This window comes from Thalassophryne amazonica, chromosome 16, assembly GCF_902500255.1.
Source record: "Thalassophryne amazonica chromosome 16, fThaAma1.1, whole genome shotgun sequence".
NCBI lineage: Eukaryota > Metazoa > Chordata > Actinopteri > Batrachoidiformes > Batrachoididae > Thalassophryne > Thalassophryne amazonica.
This window is the reverse complement of record NC_047118.1, coordinates 52,024,199-52,032,184: the sequence shown is the minus strand read 5'-3', so window position 1 is coordinate 52,032,184 and position 7,986 is coordinate 52,024,199. Positions and strand designations below refer to the sequence as shown.

At 41.6% G+C, this 7,986-nt stretch overlaps 1 pseudogene; it reads right to left on the bottom strand.

Moving 5' to 3' along the window:
* Positions 1–3,929: 3,929 nt before the first annotated feature.
* LOC117527728 lies at positions 3,930–5,701 on the bottom strand (annotated as a pseudogene).
* Between the last annotated feature and the right edge of the window lie 2,285 nt (positions 5,702–7,986).

Genomic DNA, 7,986 nt, shown 5'->3' with positions numbered 1-7,986 from the left:
GTGGTCAGGCTTTTTTCGGCACCGGGTCCGAGACCACATCTTCCTGTTCGGCACAACGACGCCCTTCCTCCATCAACACGATCTGTGACAGTTGGAATGTATCACAGCCTCAGGTGGCCGCAGTACAAATTAAATTCCCAATGTCTGTTAATGTGCGGCGGAGGAAAGCAACATCGAAGCGGCGACTCGATCGGGTCTTGCACTTGGTAATCATCGTGGATTAATGAGAAACAGGTTAAAACTAATGTAGGTCACAGTAACGTTTGCCATTCCAAGGCTTTATTTTGTTTTAATGAGTACTTTACTGTCAGGCGCTCACGAAGCCCAATCAGAAACAGTGGCCTTGTTCCAAGGAAACGGGACCCAAGCACCCTGAAGAGTCTTTTTGCATCACTTTTATTCACTCCTGTTCTTTCTCAAGAGTTCCTCCTGAAAGTATTTGGCAAACACTAGTGAAAAAAAAAGACTTTGAGGGAAGAAAAACAAGTCGCTCTTGAGCCACCCACACCCATCTGCTGTGGTATTATCATCTTTTATTATCTACACATTATGTGCGCAGATATAATTTCTACAATTTGTTTTGGTGGTTATTGTGGTTATTTTTTTTTAACGGTTGTGGTGGTGGTGGTGGTGGGGGGGTGTTTGTGAAGTGTTGTGATAGGAGATAGCGACATGAGAGGAAAACCGTCCCCTGTGTGCATCTAATCGTCCTTTCAGGAACCTCTTAATGGGTTGTCAGTTCCCCTTGCCCTTCCATTTTCTGTCCAATTAATTCCTTTCTAGCTCTCCGGATAAAGGGACACAATGGGTCCTCTCCACGGCATAATGAATCATTAAAATTCAGCAGTGTGGCCCTGGCACTTGGCTTCTCTCTGGACTAGTTAGGGGACGGCTGCTTGGCATGCGTGCCAAAGCCAACTTGAGTATTCCACCCACCGAACCAAAAGATGCAAAACATTTGCACATTCCTCTCTTGTCAGTAGTCTAAAAGCAAAAAAACAAAACCAATTAACCTTCCCATTTTTGTGACTGCACCTGCAGACATCCATGAAGTTCAGGGTCCAGGAAAGGAACTGGCACTTGGGAAAGATGGCTGCATTTTGGATTTTGCAGTATTTCAGAAATCTGTCCATGTTTAACAAACAAAAACAGGCAGTGCAAAGCTTCCTACCCCATAGGTCAGGGGTGGCCAAGTTCGGTCCTCGAGATCTACCTTCCTGGCACTCTTGCTGGTCTCGCTGCTCCAACACACCTGAATTCAATGAAAGACTTGTTAGTAGGCTTAAAGCCTCTAACCGCGGCAGGCCAAGGCTGCAGTCCGTTTGTTTCACTCTGTCACATCAGCATTGCTGGGAAACACTTCAGGTGTACACTTTATCTCAAACATCTAGGTATGTACGAGTAAAAGACATCACCTTGTCCTTCTCACCCTCAAATTAATACACTGTAAAAAATTTCTCTGTCCTATAACTTAGAAGTCAAAGTTCAGATGCAGCCTTGGAAATACAAGTTAACCCAACTTGAATTATTTGAGTGATGTCAGAAATTTGAAATTGTATATATATATATATATAAACCACCTATCTGAAGAGCTAAGACTCAACATCAAATTACTTAAAAAGACAGTTTCTCAAACGGTTATGCCAAGGCAGCTATTTTTTCCTCTGCCATCTTGCCAGTCTATTTTTTTTTTCCAACGGATTACTTACAAACCACCTCTGAAAAAAGAACCAACTTAAAAAGTTTGTTCAATTGGTAACACCTAAATGAATTAAGTTGTTTGAACTTAAGTTAATAAGTTAAATCAACTCTAACTTATAACCCAAGTTCAAACAACTTAATTCATTTAGATGTTACCAATTGAAACAATTCATTTAAGTTGGTTCAACTGTTCTCTTTTTTCAGTGCAAGTACAGTCACCAAATACAAGTATCAAATTGTTTGAATTAAATTTCTAAAACCTATACATTGACTTGCACGTCCAAAAGGTTGACTCAAAGAGAATACATGAGTGGAAATAATTAAATTGGGCTGTAGTTTTTTTTTCTTATTTTTCTTAACAGTGTACTAATTTTGGAGCAAATCTGACATACATGTGTACAACAATTGGGAACAATAAAATCGTGCATGTGCTGCACAATTAAGATTATTAAGTAGAAAAACAATTTTTGGTTTCAAACAAATTGAGAACCCCAAAGCACAAAAAGCCAAGGCTGCTTTCCAGGTCCCAAAGCGGGTTGTGCAGAAACATACAGCAGCAGTGTGATCATCCCTGTCCTGAACTACTGACTTTGACCTTTGCACCCAAAATCAGGCTATAATTGAAGCTTACCCAGATGTATCCAAAATGCTTGGTGGTCAGTTTTCATTACTTTTTAACACATGCAGTGAGTGAAGGATGGACTTAGAGGTAAAAACAAACAACAACAACAAAAAAAAACTCCAGTGCAAGAACATGCATTTGTATTTCACCACAAAAATTTATGTTGTTACATCTAAATTCACTACGATGGTTTAATTAAGTGGGAAACCTGAGAGTTAAGCCGACCGAGCGACAGTCTTACAATTTGCAATACAGATGTTTCCTTATACTCCATAAGTATCCAAGAACAAACAAGAAACACATGCAAATGCATCCAAACACAAATGACAGTGACCATTTAGGAGGGAAAAGTATCTCTTTATTTAAATAAAAATGGCCAGCAAAAATAGGTTAGCTGTGCACGTGTGAACGATTATTTAGTTAATACACCAAGATTTTTTTCCCCACAGCCTTCTTTAAAATTATACAACATAAAAAAAAAGATATAAAAAACACTGCTCTATGAAGAGAGACTGGAAGGAATGACAAATTAAGAATATCAAGTTAAACTGAGTTTCTGCTGCTTGGTCTTTGTTATGACTCAAACTGGTGTTGAAATACTGACAAAAAGAAGCGTTAGAAGGCACAGCAATGTCTTGAATGAGACTGTCGTGAATTGGCACTTGATGCATAATGAGATGAATGTCGGTAAACGTTCCTCTGCTTCTGCTAAATATTCCTCCGGAAGTAAATGGACGACAACTGAAATGTCAACTTGTGGCAGTTACATGCCTCCCGCCTCAAGGAATGCCACATGATTTTCTGCATGCACACGGAGACTGCTGCGGTGTCCATCTCGCGTGCAGGAGGTCCAGCTGACATGTCACTCAAGGAGCGCGGAGTTATTTTACACCCCGTTTCCTTCAATCCCGCATCATGACTAATCGCGATTTGCCAAGCATAGCTTCCAGACACCTGTTCTGTCCGTGCGAGTCCGCTGCTGCCGCCGGAATGGAGCGGTTACTTGTGATCGGACATTAATGGAATGATAGCGGCTGCACCGTCCTTCATTTGTTTGCATTAAACTCTGAAACGGTACTGTAAATATCCAAACCCACTTTTACATGTTTAACTGCATAAGAACACAAAATATAATGCATGAACATAAATACAATAGACTTTCTGCTAAAATGACACTAAGATTCATATGAGCTGCTTTTTTTGTTTTAAGCTATGACTGATCCAACAATTACCATCAAATTTACTGCACACTTATCTGGTCCTGTGCACATTACCCTAAATATCTGCCACCAAAGTGTTTTTTCCTTTCGATGTCAGCGTTGGCGTTACCTCTTATCAGTCTCAAACCGGAAATGATACAGAATGTGTAAGAAATATGTCCTCACGGAGGAGTTTGGCTCACCATCAACACAATTAATGTTTGTGTAAAAAGTCTGTACAAGTTGTTTTCATCGCAATGATAGAACTTTAAATCAGCAGGCACTTTTGTTTCAAATTATCACAGGTGCTCGACTGGCGCCCTCCGTTTCTCTCCACCTGTGCCTTAATTATTTATTAGTAGTGCATCAATGTGACAGTCTCTAGTGTTGTGCTGTGCTCCTGTCTCCTAAGGTCGAGACAGAGTGGTGTAGACGGGCTGGTCCCAGCTGGAGGTGGTTGGACTGTGCGCAGGAGCCATGGACAGGCTGTTGAGGATCGGGCTGCCGTAGGTCCGTCTGGACGAGTGGAAGTAAGGGTACTGGTAAAGGCTGGAGGGGTAGCTGGGAGTAAGGGTTTTAGTAAGTGGAACTCTGGAGGTCAGTATAGTCACACTGGGAGCTGGAGAAGGAGGCGGCGGCTGAGGATGCGGCTGAGGTGATGCAGCCTGGCTGCTGTAAGAGCCGTAGTCGGCGTGGGAGGGCGATCCGTGGGAGTGCTCGCTGTAGTGGCTGGGGCTCAGCTGCTCCGTCTTAATGTGAAGCCGGTGCTGGCTCACATCGCTGGTGGAGGGGGACGAGTGCACGGCGCTCTTGCGGGTCCACGCTGACCCGTTGAATGAGGAAACGTAGGAACCGCCGCCACCAGCCGGAGCCGGCCCGTGGTCTGACTGCAGGGCGGAAGAAGCGTTGGTGTGGCCGTTGAGTGGGAGGTACTGGTCGAACTCATGCACGTCAAAGGTCTCTATGTTGCTGATGACATCAGTGTCTGAGCTCGGAGATGTCCACGTTGCTGAAGTCGATGTTCTGCCTGCTGCTTGTCGATGAGGCGCCGTCCCTCGTGCTTCAGATCCTGTTTCATGCCGTGGTGCAGGTCTGTTTTGGGGGTGGTGGGTGGTGTAGGAGGTCCATGGGGCTGCCCTGAGGAGAGGAAGTTCAACATTTAAACTAAGGCTTGGATTGTTTTATTTTCAAACCCTCACAGAATCTCTCCCACACACATTATGAGTAAAATTCTACCTGAGTGTTCGTGGTGGTGCCCATCGGCCATCCCTGCGAGTCCCCCCATCCCCGGTTCGGCTTTATACATGTGTTGTGCCAGCTCTGCCCCCGAGTCCGAGTCGCTCTGGCCTGGTTTTACATTTTTCCTCCGCCGAGGCTGGTACTTGTAGTCTGGATGATCTTTCTTGTGTTGAACCCTGAGCCTCTCTGCCTCATCAACAAACGGCCGCTTTTCATTCTCTGACAACAGACTGAAAATAACAATAGATGCAGGATTACAAATCTTAAAGATTTTTGAGACATGAACAACAAATATACGCCTTAAATTAATTTGTCATGCAAAAAGAATATACATACACGCATCAAACACGCTTCAAAATTAGTTTTGTAATATATTCTCACATTTACGCAAAGAATTCCATCAATAAATCCGTTTTTTTCTGCGTTAATCAGCCGCATCATTCCCTTTTTAACTTATTTAATTGCTGCAATTTTGCGCCCAATTATATACATATATTTGGTCCATTTAAAACTTTTTATCTTACCGCCACAGTTTCCCCAGAGTCTTGCTCAGCTCGGCGTTGTGCAGGTGTGGGTACTGATCCGCCAGCTTTCTGCGGGCCGCCTGCGCCCACACCATGAACGCATTCATGGGTCTCTTGACGTGCGGTTTACTTTTCAGGGATCCGTTCCCCCTCACGGGCATTGGCACCAAGGACCAGTCGTATCCCTTCAGCACCTGCGACACGGCGTCCCGAATGCAAGCTGGGAATCGGTCGTCGTCCTCCGAGTCCAGTTTCTTGCCCCAAACACTAAGCAAGGATCCGTGTCCGTCCGAGCCTGTAGGCGAGGACGGCGAGTCGCAGTCAGACTCGTCCTGAGACATGGAGCTGTTGGTACCGGATGGACTGCACGGCTGGTCGCTGACGCACTTTTCATGCTCTTCTGTCATTTTTAACATGATTAATCAGGCACAAAAATCTCCCCACCAAAATAAGGAGAGAGGAGGGGGAGAGTTTAAAAAAAAAAAGGCGGGACGTTACCGGTGTTGAAAAGCGGCCAGTGCTCCGTGCTGCCTTTTACGCACGGTGGCGTAAAATTAAATTCCTTTCACAGTTGCAAGGAAAACGCTTCCAATTCCAAACGCTGCTCCTTGTTTTGTTTTGTTCCTAGATGTCATGAGGTGCAGCCGTGAAAGTTGACGTCCTCAGCGCGATCTTACAAACTACACGTTACAGCAACTTGAGTTGGAGTTTTTAACTCGTCACTCCACCTTCCGTTCAGGATTGGCTGCGACAAATCGCCGCTCATTTCCCATTGGTTCAGTTTACATGGGGTTCAACACTATTTTGTACATTTTTTTTAACGTGTGAGAGACTATGCCAAATATCTGTCATGTTTTTTTTTAACAGTAGAGTGTACGTTGAATACTTTTAATACCTACATTTAAGTGTTGTTAGAACACGCTCTAAGAGTTCAGAGAATTATTTAATTTTTTTAAATGATTATTAGAGTGCAGGCTGTTGAAGGAGGAGCTCTTCTGCAGATTCATTACTGAGTAAAAATTTTATGTTTAAAACTGTAAAGGTTTTTTTTTTCATATGAATGAGAAAATTTATGGGTGTAAATTTTATTTTTGAAGACTACAAATAGCACTTTTTGTACTTAGATTGATCTGAGGCTAAGGCAGCAAATAGAAAAAGTACTCTTCTCTGTCAGTTTTTCAAACAATGCTATGATATATTGTGATTCTTATATTAAAACTCTTCATTTAGGGTAGTGCGATATAAATCATTTTATTCCGCCTTTTATTTGGTTTGTAGTGTCACTGCATTCAATTTAAAACACATATATAACTTCTTTTACTTAACATACACTGTGCTTTACATATTAGAGTTAATTTTATGCAACATGCCTCCTATATCTGCTTATTATATATTTTCTTCTCAAAATACTTGAATGTAAAGAGGCGATGTTGCATCTGGAATCACCTTGTATCGCTTGTACAGGACGTCTGACAGAACCTGTTTGGCCAGACAAGAAAACCTAACATGTGCTGACAACATTTTGTAAATTTTGAGGAAGGCAAACTTTCCAGCAGCAGTCTGCTTGTTTGTGATCCATGGGAAGGGGAAAAATATCACTTCTCACTTCCAGTAGAGCAGCTTTTTATATTACAAAGAGCCAAGTGAATTAAAGGTGACATTGTGTCCGTATATTGTGGTTGGATTTTTTTATATTACTGGTGCTCTTATTTACAAGGTGATGCGTGTTTGTGCTGACAGACAGTTTGCTTTGTCCAGTGCACACTGTAGGTAACTGAGGGAGGAGGAACATATGTGTTGCTTGGAAATAATTTGAACTTTTGGCTTGTATATAGAAAAGTTCTGCAGGACTGAAAAGACAAAGCTGCTTCAATGTACAAAAGTTGCTTTTTTTGTTTGTTTTTTCTTGGTATTATTATTATTATTATTATTATTATTATTATTATTATGTGTGTGGAAGATTTACTGTGTTTAATCCTTGGTTATAGCATTTATGTACATTTTATATGTAATTTTACTGCCAAAACAAAAGTCATGTAATCTGCCCTTGGCTGCCTTTTGCAGCAGCTGCTGTCAAAGAGATTTGTCAGGTCAAGTTCAGTGCACACATGTGTGTGCTCATGCATGTGTAACTCACTCAACACACACGCGCGCTTCAACATTTCAAACCATTTTCAGCCAAGCATTATTCATTTCCCTCTTATCCCCCTGCAAATATCAATAAATCAACAAACGTCATGAAACATCCAGGAAACACATGGGTCAAAACCAAAATCGTGGTTTGCTGGAGTCCTTTTTGAATGTTTTTTTTTTTCTTAGCATATTTTGACAAAAAAAACAAACAAAAAAAACAGACAAAACAAAACAACAACAACAACAAAAAAAAAAACACTCGACTATTTGATGTATATTGCTTTGATTTGTATTATCAGTTTGCACATTTGCTTACCCTCAATATTTCAGTCTCAGCAAGTCTTTTTTTTTTTTTGGTCAGTTGCATGGTAGCAAGTCAATTTACAGCTGCCGATGTGAAAAATCTTCTTTATGAGGTTACAATAGTTTAGCCTGCTAACATGGATAACTAGTAAAAAATGTACAAAGAGGGGATGTACTATTTGCTAAACTTAATTTATAACTGCAAACTAACTTTTTAAGAATTTTTTATTATTATTTTGATTAAATGACTGGATTGCATGTTAGC